The sequence below is a fragment of the Maniola hyperantus genome, chromosome 2 (genome assembly GCF_902806685.2).
Source record: "Maniola hyperantus chromosome 2, iAphHyp1.2, whole genome shotgun sequence".
Taxonomy (NCBI): Eukaryota; Metazoa; Arthropoda; class Insecta; order Lepidoptera; family Nymphalidae; genus Maniola; species Maniola hyperantus.
Window position 1 is genome coordinate 9,704,073 of NC_048537.1, and position 12,017 is coordinate 9,716,089.

The following is a 12,017-nucleotide window of genomic DNA, read 5'->3' on the forward strand; positions in this document are numbered from 1 at the left end:
TTGCTGTATATTATAATAAATGTCTAGACTTGGCATGCCTGTAAGTACATGCGAAAGTGTGTCTGTCTGTCTGCTAGCCTTTCACGGCCCATCTGTTGTACCGATTTTGACGAAATTTGTACAGATATAGCTTGCATCCCGGGGAAGGACATAGCCTCCTTTTTATCCCGGAAAATCAAAGAGTTCCCACGGGATTTTTAAAAACCTAAATCCACGCGGACGAAGTCGCGGGCATCATCTAGTTGGAAATATTTCCAAGACATATTAAAGTTTAAGGGTGTCTGGCAGGAAGTTGCCTCGGTACTAAGTGTCTGGCAATGCATGACGTGATTTCTGATACTAATCCGAAGAAAAAAAAAAAAAAACTTTATACTTTGACAAAAAAAATTATACGTCTTTATTGCCTGTTACCTGCCAAAGCCACCAGTGATCCGAACTTCATAGTTGCTGATCGTTCTTCACTGTGTTGGAGACAATGCGCATGGAAACTTTCAGCTTTTATAAAATGTCTGGCCCTCATGGGCTCCTTAGTACATTAGTGAAAGCATGCAATTTGAAAGGGGTAGATACCAATGGCAATTTTACTACACCATACCATCCGATTCTACGGCTCTGCCGGTACAAAAAATATTTTAGAGATTATAAAGTCGCAAATTATCCTATCGGGAAACGAGCCCGGGACTATCCCACTCACCCCATATCACTGCGCCAGGAAGGTAGTCAAAAAGCTTAATATCTATTTAGTTTTTCGATATCTCAATTCAATCGATTCGATATTCAATTTTATTTATTGTATAAATATTGAAATTACTTCGACGTGGTTAAAGGTTTTATCGATATCGCATGTAATAAGAATAAATAATAATTATAGTTCCTACATCACATGCTATTTTATATTATGGATCTACTCGTATTTATGTACATCTAATCAATTTTGATCACAGCGGTCACGTGTCAAGGTAGGGATAATATACATAACCATAGCCTCAATAGACACAATATGACATGACTTTCCATTGATAGCATGTTGGTTCATTGCAGTTGAAACAACAGCAAACAAGTTGCTATGCAGTCAATTATATGAGAGTAAACACTGGAGACAGAGTGGTATTTTGCATGATTTACGAGTGTTTTAAACATCCGTGATTAATTATATCAATTTACAAGCTTATTCCCGCACTTCGTTCCGCGGGACAACACAAATTTAAAACGCCTATTTATCCTGTTAGGGGTTGAATTTTCAAAAACCCGTTAGGACGTCATAATTTCTGCATGCCAATTTCAGCCCGATGCGTCAGTAGTTTGAGCTGTCAATCAGCTTTTCCTTTTTATATATTTTATATTAGCATGGGTCCCTTTCATTCTATAATAAAACACAGCTTTAAAATAAAAGCTTTTATTACGAATACGGCAGTAATTAATATAATAAAATATATATACAGTACGAAAGATTCAACCAACGTAACTTATGGGAGGTATGTGATCCGAATATCGCTAGAGGAATGCAACTGGCAAATACTTCTACTTGCCCCATGCGTTGTATCGACCACGTCTTGTTGGCACAGAGGACACCGATTGTTCTGGCTTCACCCAAGATAGACATACAGCAAAAGTGGAAGCTGTGGTTACACTCGCCCCAAACTACCACGCAGTCTGTTGCCATATGAGTCCTTCTTGCTTTCACCCTGGCATCTTAGGCAGGCATCTGTGAACAATTTTTTTCATTTATTCATAACTAGATGGGCAGACGACATTAAAAGAGCAGGTGTCCGCAGGGAGTGGAAGAGGAGTACAAGAGATCTACGTCCAGCATTGGACGGTCCGGCATGCCTCTGTGGGACACGTAAGGTGCCCCAGTGGTGGGTCTGCTGTGGCGGAGATCCGCTGGCGGAGTAGTAACGAGGCGTTGTTGGGTCCCTTGTGCTCCGTCGTTAGCGGTGGGGTGGAAACTTCGTGAGGTTTTTAGTCGGTAGAGTCCGAGATAACCAACTGTGCACCCCCGTGGCCGGTGGTACCCATGATGGATTTTCCTCACGAGAAAAAAAAAGGAAGAATAAACCGACCAAGTGCGAGTCAGACTAGTGCATCGAGGGTTTCCGTACTCGGGTATTTTTTTGGACATTTTGCACAATAAATTAAAACTATTTGATTATGCATAAAAATAAATAAAAAATTGTTTTTGAATGTACAGGTAAAGCCCTTTCATATGAAACCCCACTTAGACTAGTTATCTTACTTTAAAATTGAAAATAATATTTTTTTTCTTTAAAAAAAAGTAGATATACCTATTAGCCAGTTAATTTGCTGACTAACATTTCCCTTTTCCCCGATCATTAAGCATAACGGCGATTACGCACTGCACTTCCGTCATCCGAATTCCTACGGTCATCCGGAGAATACCAGCGATTATCTACGACATATTATGTAAGCTCACATACAAAACAAGAAGGAACCGTATTTTCACGGAACTCGGATCGGATGAGTGCGTACAGTGATGGGCTGGCGAATGGGCGAGTGCACGCGATTGGTAGATTAGTCGGCGCGAGGTGCACACGATTGGTAGATACGTCGGACCTTCGCTTCCCGGATTCACCAACTTCCCTCCCACTACGGCTCTCCAGGTCCAAGTTGTTTGCCGGTCCTCTAACCGCCGTAAGCTTGTGCTAGGATAGGTACGAACATAGTGCAACGGTGGGAATTAAACCGGCGACCTTTCGTTTTCAGTCCGCTCCTATCGAGGCTCTTATAGGCTCTCTAGAGTCTCTATTATATAAAAATGAATCGCTAAATGTGTTGCTGATCGCAAATCTCGAGAACAGCTGACCCGATTTCGGCTAATTCTTTTTTTATAATATTCCATGAAGTACGAGGATGACCGGTTCTTACTGAGAGAAAAAAATTGCCTGAAAAATAATCGGACTGTTAGGGTACGAAGTTCGCCGGGTCAGCTAGTAATAAATAATTATTTGTTCATGATAATCTTTGTACCTTCATAGTAAACCACAGATAACACGTTATTTCACCGTGGAAGTGGAAACTTTACCAGCGGAAATGTTTTAATTAGCCATATTTTTATCTCTACTTTAAATTTTGTTTGATTAGCGCAATTACACTGCATAAAAAAAACAACAAAAATACATTTTAAGTTTTATATGTTTTGTTTGGAGACATTACATTATCCGTATTTTATCTCAATGTCACACCTTGTAATATTTAAAACCGGTCAAGTGCGAGTCGGACTAGCACACGAAGGGCTTTCTGTATCATCGTACTAGATAATGTAACACTGTATTTTTTTATTTGCATGGCAACGAAATTGAAATTGTTTGTTAGTTTTTAATAGGTATTTTGTTGTTTTTTAATCCAACATTTTTAGGGTTTCCCACCTTTACATGTAGGGGAGCTACCCTAAATTTAATATTTATCAAAATTTTATTTCACCACTTTATCGGCGTGATTAATAGTTTATACCACATGCAAATTACAGATTGCTAGCACTAATAGTGGCTGAGATTACCGAGTACGGACGGACAGACGGACGGACATGGCGAAACTATAAGGGTTACCCTTATAGGTAATACCCTTACCCCTACCCTAGGAACCCTTATAGTGCTCACTCCGGTGTCTGTCTGTCGTGTATGTCAAGACAAACCTGTAGGCTACTTCCCGTTGTACCCAGAATCATGAATTTGGCAGGGTAGGTAGGTCTTATAGCACAAGTAAAGGAAAAAATCCAAAAAGTTTGTTGTGAACCAAACACGTCACATAAAAAATTTGTTTTAAATTGTAAGTTTTAATTTTCAAAGTAAGATAACAACCCAAATGGGGTATCATACTATAAAAGGGCTTTACATGTGCATTCTAAAACAGATTTTTATTAATTTTATGCATAATAGTTTTTGATTTATCGTGCAAAATGTCTTAAAAATACCCGAGAACAGAATCCTCGGTGCGCGAGTCTGACTCGCATTTGCCCGGTTATAGATTTTTACTGTCTTATTTCTAATATTATACACCTATATTTTCGTTACTAGTCACTACTCCACTACCCCTATTATAAATGCGAAAGTGTATTTGTTTGTTGGTTTGTTGGTTATAATGGTGTATGGAAAATCAAAGAGTTTCCACGGGATTTGTTAAAAAAACCTAATTCCAACGCGATCAATCAGCTAGTAAATAGTAAAAGACATAAAGAAATAATACCCAAAAAAGAACTTTGACACAAATCGGAGGATTTCTGACGATTATATAAAAAAAAACGTAATTTCGAAACGCAATAAACTTGGTAAACAATTTCACATTCAAGAATGCTGTAACAGTCATAATTATAATAGCATAACATTATTGGTCAATTAATCGTATAACAATCATAAAAACAATATGTAATTAACCATGCTGAGTATTAGTTATCATTTATAAAGATTTTAACTAAACAGCGTAATAATAATGAGCTCTTAATAATTATTGTAGATAAATATTTTATTTCATAACGGAGACTAAGCCGGGTTGTCGTTTGAAGACGCAAAAGATTCGCAAACATAATTGTGGATGCAACAATGCAATAACAAGATAATTTATTGTATAATTAGCATTAATTCCATTAATTATATTACAATATAAATGATATCTACGTGTTACGTATCACTTGCCATAAAATAGAGTAGGAATATCAATAGGGTAACAAAAAAAAGATTCTGACGAATTGAGACCCTCCTCCTTTTTTTGAAGTCGGTTAACAAAGGGCGCTAGATATTAGGTAGTTTATGAAACTGGATGAGGCATACACAGCCGTAAAATACGAATGTCAGCCTTATGAACCGAGGTGTAGGCGAGGATTTTGATAATATTACACGAGTATTTTTATACCTAGTTATGTGCAGTTTCATACTCTATCTAAACTCTCATACACTCATCATCATCAATCATGAGCAACCCATCGCGGCTTACTTACAGAGCAACGGGTCCTCCTTGCAGACTGAGAATGGTTTTGGCCCATAGTCTACCACGCTGGCCGAGTGCGGATTGGCAGATTTCGCACACCTTTGAAGAACAATGTTGAGAATTCGCTAGGCATGCATATTCCTCATGATGTTTCTTTCACCGCTTTAACCTTTAAAAGCAAGTGATATTTAATTACTTAAAACGCACATACCTAACTCTGTAAAGCTGGAAGTGCGTACCCGGAATCAAACCCCCGACCTCCGATTAGGATGCGGACGTCTTAGCCACACACACGGCTAGCTCAGCTTATCTTAAAAATCCAATCCATAAAATCTTGGTAACAGTCCGCGTCTTGGTAACGTTTGTCGTAAGCTTGTACATGGATATGCTTACGACAAACTTCTAGGTCTTCTTTTAGTTCCGAATGTTTAGTAATAAGCTAAGTTGAACTCCTAACACCGTGGCCGTACCTACCTAAGCTTTTACCGCAACCATTTTTTCACATTAGATATGTTCTCCTACATCTCTAATATGAAAAATTTAAAATAAATCATCATCATCAACCGATAGACGTCCACTGCTAGACATAGGTCATCTCTGTAGGGACTTACACACGCCACGGTCCTTGCGCCGCCTAAATCCAGCGGCTCCCTGCGACTCGTCTGATGTCATCCGACATGTTGGTCCAAAATGATGCTTCAGTGCTTGAAGACCAAAGTTTTCGAACAGTGCGTGTTGCCAGTGATGACATGGATCCGAGACATGATCGCTAACTATGGGCCTCATAAGAAAGCTCAGAGTCACTCAGCGGGCGATGGAGAGAGCTATTGCTTGGAGTTTCTCTACGTGAAACAGATATTATGAGGAGATCCGTAGGAGACCTAGAGTAAAATAAATATGAAAGATAAAATAAATTTTAGGTAGGTAGCGGTTGGACTCACGTGGTTAGTCGAAGTAACCCCGGATGGGTTCGAAACTAGTCGGCGACTAGTCAAACCGGAGTCCTTTTTCAGAGGAACTCTACTCGCGACGTGGCGCGAATGAGATTTAACCCTTTGAAAAAGGACCCCGGATGGGTTTTCGGGATGAGTGTGATAATAACCCGCTTACCCTTAGCTACTTACTTACCTTACTTAACTTACCCTAGTTAAACTGGATGGCAGAAATCAGATCTAAAATGATCTAAGTAGATGTAGGCAGCAGTCTTGGAAATTATAAAAAATATTTGCTATTAAAATTAGACTATTTGACTTATTCATGAAAACATCCGTTACCCAGATGCAGTAGGTATAGCATAAGGGCGACAACCTTCAAGAATCACGTATAGACACTCTATAATCATCGCCAGTATCCAATTATACCTACATAGAAAATAATGATTATGGATAGCGAACAAAAATAGAACGAAGTTAAAATACCTCTCGTATTTATAACCAAGACCGTACCATAGACCGTAGATCGCTATTTTTATTCAATTCCCAAGATCAATAATACTCGTATTATAAAATAATAAGGAAAACTTTCAATTAGGAAATAGGTACCCTTCTTCGTATTTTTTAAATATTTAAAATTATGAGGTAGGCAGGCGATAACTAATCGGTCAGGTGTGAGTACAGTTTATTTGTTGTGAGCAATCTAGAATCTTTACCGAGAAAGCTCATGTAATGCAAATTAACCTAGAATAAGTCTAGAACCTCATATTCGAGAATTTAAAATTTAAAAAAACAAATAAACAGACTGACAAAAAAGCGAGTTAATAAAACGTGGTAAATCGTTTAGTCGGAAAAAATCCGGCCAGGTGTGAGATTTTCTGGTGTATACGGCGTAAATCTCAGAGTTACAGGTATGAAAACAATGTATCGTGGAGATATGAAAAAAGTTCACGAGTTACAATAACCAAAAATATAATATTAACCGAAATTAAAATATCCGAAGCCGAGGCGGGTCACGAGTATTTATATACAATAAGTAGATGTACAAAAATATATAAAAAATGAAAAATAAAACATATTTTAAAAACCGATTAGAATATTTTTTATTTGCGACTTTGATAAAATATTTAGATTTACATGCTTATACTTTAGTTAATATTTTATTTATTGTTTGTTTGGAAAAGTTATAGTAGCTACGGTTGGTAATAACATTAATTTAAATTTAAAACATCAGTTGATACTACTGCAAAAGTTTACCACGTGTAAATCATTTCAAAGTGAATTGGATTTCATGGAAATGAGGCATGTTGTGTGCCTTGTATGACATACCCAAATCAACGGCTCTTTTTTCATTAAATTCCATAACCATTCTGAGAAGAATTTAAAAATTACAATATACAAGCACTTATAGGGTTACTTTTAACTCGTTAAATTATTGTAATATATTGTCGTCAATCTACTGGTAATTGGCACACGTTATCCTAGCATAGAGAAAGCATAATAAGAAGCTTTTAAGCACTAACTTATAGTGCTATATGAAGACCTCTAAGAGACATTTTAGTATCAGCAGAAGATCCTGCGTTCTTGCTGTACATATAATACCTAGTTAATTAGGAGAAGGAATTTCGATAGAAATATAAAAGTAGGTACTAATTAGTTGCTTAATTAGTAATTATAACACATTTCTGTTCTGTAAAAAATGTTCAGTATCCGGTGTACCTACTCGTATGGCATTCACACTTACAAATAATCAAATAATCAAGTATAGTATACGCGACGGGTCGAAATGGCCATCTGGGAGGGAATGCCCGCAGACCCGCACAGCCCCCGCGCTAATCCGGTGCGGGCGAGCGCGGGTGACGTGTTGGTGTGCGGGGCGTCCTCCCGCCTCATACCCCGATTGCCATTGCAACCTGTCGTAGACTATATGTGAGGGTAAATTAAATATCGAAGGCGCCTCTACATATTCTTTCACACATAAACACGAACCTAAATGCATACACTTATTGTCAAAGTGTGTGTTGTGTAGGTATTATAAATTGTGCAAGAGTGTGTTGCCTGTGTGTTGGTGTATTGCTGACATATTCAGGTTCAACAGTCGTGCTAAACCATACTGAAAACAATGAGAAGGTTATTTATTACTTCAAAATTGATAAACACAATCATTATTATGACAGAAACAACACTGTATAGACACAACAGTTTTGGTAATATTCGAATGGTTTAAATTTTTTTGTCCTAAAATCCATTTCCATTTAGGTAAATGTATAATTTTATATGACTCTTTTGCTATTTTTTATTCACTTCGCCGACAAGTATTAGTCTTTTCTGTAGTAAATAGGTATGTGATACATATTATTATGTTCAATCGAATTAGATAAAATTCCATCAAAAGTCGAACAAAGCATAACATATTAAACTACGACCTAGACACGTAACTTAAAAGCACAAAAGTAGGTAACATACAAATTAGAATTTCTTCTAATTTCACACTACGCGTCGCGCCGCGCCGGGCTACTGTGAAGTTTTAAATCGTGAAAATGTTTAAGACCACTGGAAGATACACCAACGAATGGATCATTCGCGCGCTTTTCTCCCAGTACTTTTCCATTAAACCTTGGAACATCTATAATTCGAAGCTTATGAATGTACCTACTCACATGTTTGCCTTTTACATTCACACCTCGATCAATGTTAAACAGCACTGCATATGAAACGAATCAGATAAAGGAATTTAGGAGATACAACAGACAATAAAAAGAACGCCAGCTACCAATTAGATAAACACGATTATTAAATATTTTTAAAAAGGTTGACGGCACCTTTCGTTTCATTTATGTATAGTGTAAACTGATTAAAAGTTTAAATATTAATGGTAAATGCAAAATAATGTGTACATTATCATCATACATCATAAAATGTTACAGGGTTTTCTGTCCATATCCGTCCTTTTCATATTATATTTGTAGGAAGGGGATGCCAATATGTACTCTAAAATTTAGTTGTGGTTAGAATCAGTACCATTGTACATTTAAATCACCTTTTAACGACCACAAAAAAATATATTTACTAAAAAAGGGATTAGCGTAAACGTATGTGGTGTAGCGGTACAGACGGACAGACAATTTTAGTGTGATTCAGTAAGTAATTGCGCCGTTGTTATTCAATTAACGAATGCAATTAGGTACCTATACCTAATAATAATGCATATATGCAACCCTTACTGCGCACGGTTTTAAACCACGTCCACTTAATGTGTACGCAACAGAAATTCTTAATAAGCATTCTTGCTAATGGCGCCACGATGAGACCATTTAACAATATCTCATGATCAATGCGCTAGATGATGGCACGCGAATAATAGTTTTCTTAATCAACTGTCTTAGACAATAATTTACGTTTATAATTCGCTGTAATTATAGCAATTCGTGTTATTCAGCGAAGGTAATCATCGCGAGGAATTAAACCTTCAATTAATATTTATTTTAAGCAGTTATGAGTAGGTTTCATTGAAGTTGCATACCAAACTCGTGAATGCGCAATGCGTTGAATGAATACCAAAATGCTGTAAACAATTACTACAGTTATTTTATTTACTAGTTGATCTGTTCCGTTCCGCCATTGCACGGGTGGGCTCACCTATTCCATAGACGAATATGTGTTAGGTATATTACGATACATATACCTTCCTCGTGAAATGTTCTGAATGATAATGAAAGTCTAAAAGACTGTCATAAAAATTATAAAGATACCTACTGAGTAGATCGTCACGAAGTGGCAATTATGTTTTAGACTATGACGATTGTTTTTATATTTAAGACATCCACGACCTTCATGAATCAGTAAAAAAAGAATCGTACTTTATACTTTCATAAATACACAAACAAGAATCCATTTTGAAATTGGGGCAGCCATGGGAAATTATTCACTGAGTACCTATTGATTTTTCTATCATCTAAAATATTTAGAACTGTTGGTCGCACACTTAATTTATGAAGGCCTTAAATATTTTTTTAATAAATACACAATATGCCTTATGTAAAGAAACTTCTGTGAAGGCTTGACTAATTTAAAAATATTTGTACAATATAGTAGCCATGAATTTGTATGGAAAACTTCTTCACACATAGAGCTATGACACGAAGGTACCGAATGATTGACGAAAATTTTAAGACGGACGGTCAAAATCGCCTTCAGACTACAATGAGATCAGCTTACCTATAGGTTTTATAGTCCAAGAACATGAGCGCACTTTAAAATAGATTCAATATTGTCAACAGATTCTTGCAAAAACAGATAGAAGCTATTTCAAAAGTTAATCTAAATGTATATCTACAAGATTCCAAGAATAATAACTACATAATAAGTCATTCTCGGTATGCTATGTATATAAAAGTATTATTCAATGTAAGTCTAGGGCCTAAGCTATTACAACACAGCGAGGTAGCTAAAAATAACAAACTAGGGAATGCGCCACAAATAGCATCACCACATTTGTGTCAAACGAGGAGGTACTGCGTAGAATGATGCGTATTGCGTACACTGGCTGCGTTTACCGACAGATTACAATTTAAACTCACCAGAGTTTAAATTGTAATCGTGGTATGTACCCGTTTTATACAATACAATATACCAATATTGTATTGTATAAAACGGGTACATACCACGATTTTTAAGTGCCGATATTTCGACTCAGTTGCATGACTCATAGTCCGGCACACCGGCACTCTTGCAGCACTGCAGTCCCGTCGTGACCACGACTCATGCAATTGAGTCGAAATATCGGCAGTTAAAAATCGCCGAATTAATCGTGGTATGTACCTGTTTTATACAATACTTACAGAAGCTCTGGTCTGGTGGGAGGCTTCGGCCGTGGCTAGTTACCACCCTACCGGCAAAGCCGTGCCGCCAAGCGATTTAGCGTTCCGGTACGATGCCGTGTAGAAACCAAAGGGGTATGGGTTTACTAAAAACTGCCCCTTCCAGGTTAGCCCGCTATCATCTTAGACTGTATCATCACTTACCACCAGGTGAGATTGCAGTCAAGGGCTAACTTGTATGTGAATAAAAAAAAAATAAAAAAATACAATATGTCGTTAAACCACGAAATAAGCTTAAAAACTCTGGTAAATCCTCAAGCATGACAATTTACTTATTTATAATTTAGGATACGATGAGTTTGATATAATTATTTGATTAATCTGAAATAGACAACTAGAGTGTGCACAGTAGAACCCTATCACGTACTTTGAAGACTCTAGATTTCACAGTAAATTTTGGGATTTGAGACAAATAAACAATAAGTATGGCCTCGAACAGTTTATATCGGGTTATGGGGTAGCGTCATGTTTATATCGGGCGGCATTACACGGATTATTCATGTGTAAACGTTTGCGTATAGCTACTTTTGACACCATCTCTACCCACTAGAATAATCCGAGGATTTTTTAAATTAAAACTGAATTCATTACAAAAGTATTATCGATGCAGGATATCCGAGTTATGCCGGACTCAGGGTTGCGGGTAACTTCTTTGCGGAGTCTATGCAATTTTTTTATTTATTTAGTGCAATTAAATCAAGACATGAAGAAAAAAGTCTGTTCCCTAAAGTTTTCTGAATAAGGATGACCATTAAATTAGCTCGTTAGTTGGTTACAGCCAACATTTAGATTATTTTACTAGGTACCTACGTCAAACGTCGATGCAACATGAGAAAAAATACGATACAGAACAAATCCGTTTATTCCTAGGCTCAAATTAATCTGTTTGAATATATAAGACTGACCAACACATACAAGTTTACAAGAACGAGCCTGGGAGAAGCGAGGTTTTTGTTATTATCGTCGCCAGCCGAGCGGCTCGCTCACAATTCCTTAGATTACTAAATAACGATGGTCGTCGGTTGCAATATAAATATTTTAAAGTTGCTTAGCTTGTGCGATAATAATGAAATTGCCACCGTAGTGATCGACATTGGGATTTGTGCCCGAGCCCGACTGATTTCTCTTAGATAGTTTTCAAAATAAACAATTTACGGTACAATTTTACCATAGGTTAAAAAAAAAAGTATGCAATCCTAATATCTCTACATAGTAAAAAATAAAGTCGCTTCCCGCTCTGTCTGTATGTATGAACGCGTAGATC